Source organism: Sparus aurata, chromosome 18 (genome assembly GCF_900880675.1).
Source record: "Sparus aurata chromosome 18, fSpaAur1.1, whole genome shotgun sequence".
NCBI lineage: Eukaryota > Metazoa > Chordata > Actinopteri > Spariformes > Sparidae > Sparus > Sparus aurata.
Genome location: NC_044204.1, coordinates 32913475 through 32916196, shown reverse-complemented (window position 1 = coordinate 32916196; position 2722 = coordinate 32913475).

Below are 2722 nucleotides of genomic sequence, written 5' to 3'. Positions count from 1 at the left end.
GTGGGATCCATTACATCATGTGTGTGTGTGTGTGTGTGTGTGTGTGGTGTGTGTTGTGTGTGTGTGTGTGTGTGTTTGTGTGTGCTGCATGTAAATCTACCTGGGTACAAGGTAGCAGTTTGAACGTGGTATAGAGATTCATTGATTTGGCAATTGGATTGTGTTTTTTGCAAAACCACAGATCAGTTAAAAAAATGTTCCTTATGTTGCTGCTTCACATTTGCTTTGGTTGTGTGGTATTGTATATTATGTTTAATGTATAATATTATGTATATATTCCCTCTTTATGTTTTCGTGCACTGTGTTTTCTTGCTGCGCCACATTGGAGAAGTAGTAACGCAAAGTAGAATTTTCAAAAAGCTCTGACTTTGGAAGCTACATCCTTAGTTTGACCAATCACACTGCTGAAGCCTTTCTCTGAAATCCATTGTTCCACTAAAGCTAATATGATTGGAACAATATCCACTGCAACCAGTAATGCCTGAGACAACCAGTTGAATTGTCTTCTCATTTCATTTCTTGCACAGTGCTCAACTTCTGTTCTCATGGGATTTAAGTTTTGCTCTCCGAGACCAGATTTGCCTCTACCTGAGATCTGTGGCTTCTTTAGTCCTCAAATTTCAAATGCATACAATACATTCTTTCAACATATACAATTCTGGCAGAAAAACAATTGTTAAAGATATGAAAGGAAAAAGTTCAGACTTTATTAGCTCTGACAAAGATTGTGAGTAATATTTCTTGACTTAAGTCAGCTAGGGCAAGTAAATGCGAACACATATATAATGCAATGATCGATATATAAGCACGAATATAAAGAGTATGTGCTGCAGGATGATTGTTGCTTTTATCATGAAACACCTTATTCTCATAGTTTGAAGGGAAGCCACAACATAAATTATTTACACTGTCAATCAGCCAGTACTGTAAACCAACGATTCACATGATTTCATGGACACACTTTCACATTCAGCATCTAACTTGAGAATACACACATTCTTCAGTCTTCAACTCTTTCTTCTTACGTCCTCTTGAAGCTTTCCGTCCAGTTATTCGCAACGCAGCATAGTTCAGATCATCTCCACCTTCCACCTGTGCAGCAGATAAATGGCTCTTTTACAATATAGTCATGTTTTTATGCACAGCTGCTGGGAATTGTGTTAATAAAATAACAGTACTTACAATATCACGTACTGGTTGGCTCGAGTTGTCATGTCTTGCTTGTGCAAAGGTATACCCTCATTCCTGATGTTCAATAAAAACAAGAACATTTTGTTCTAAATCTGATTTTTATATAAATATCCTCCACTGATTCAAATAATTTCAGTCAATATTGAAAATAAATACAGTTGAAAGTCTTTCATTATTAAAATTTGTAATGTACAGTGACAACAATTTGGTGACTTACGTTGTTCTGCACGTTTGTGATACATAAATAAATGAGTGCAAAACAACATATATTCACGGATGTGCATTATTTTATCCGGGAACTTGAGGTTGATGTTCATCCGGTTCTGTGTGATGGTACTCTTCCGACATTATATAAATTTTTCAAGTCATACACTTGATGATTCAGTTAACAACACTCACCTTTAACTTGTTCACATATCGATCTTGATGTTCGGCGACAGATGAAAACAATATTTCCAATCAGGAAATGACCAAGCAGATTATTGCCATCACCAGAGCAATTAATTCAGGACTCATTATTCGCTCTAGACAACAAAGAGAAAAACTTACCACTCATGATGTTATTAAAATGTTATGAATACCAGTATTGAACACAGAATCATACCGATTTCCACTTTAGCTCCATTTCCAAACAGTATCTCTCCACATGTGGCCACAGCACAGTAGTAAGTTCCAGCATCAGAGGAGCTGACCTTCTTAGAGAAGTGATAAACACAGCTTTTCTGAGTGTCAGATCTGTCTCCACATTCATCACGTCTGTTTCCATCAATGTAGAGGATGTTCGGATGAGATTTATCTGATCCGACTCTGAACCAGAACACATTGTGATCTCCTGGACATGTTTTAGTCTCAGAGTCGGAGAGGACTGAACACTGGAGAGTCTTCAAGTCTCCTGGACGGACTGGATCAGAGGCTGTCGGCTGCTGAACAACACTGTAGTTCGATGTCCTCTGAATGTTTCCTGTGTGATGTTTTAGTTAAGTTAAAGAACATTAACACAATGAAGCTGAAAGTGGTTAAAGTGACTCCAAAACATTGCAAAAACAGATCACGTAATTACCTTTTAATGACAAATAGGTTCCACTGCAAAAATTCTTATTCAAGTAAAAGACTGCAGAGTGATACATTCCCTCGTCTTCTTCATTGTGCTAAAAATGGTCAATTTACTGATATTCTGCTCAACTTTCAGATCCAATCTAGATTCAGGAAACTCTGGTCCGAACACAGGTTTATAATTGTTCTTAAGTGCCACAATTAATTTCAGATCATCTCCGACACTCTGCTTGTACCAGTAAATATCACGGCGAGACTCTTTAGAAGGCAGAACACATCTGAAGGTCACAGGTTCACCAAGTTGAACTGTGGTCACTGGAACCAGAGCATCTAAAAGACATTAAAATGTACAATAGATTAATCAGTAGATGACAATTAGAGTATAATGTTAACAAAGATAAATAAGATAAAAGATGATCACACTAACCACCATACTGTACATCTAGTTTGCATTAAGATACTTAAGTAGGAAAAATAA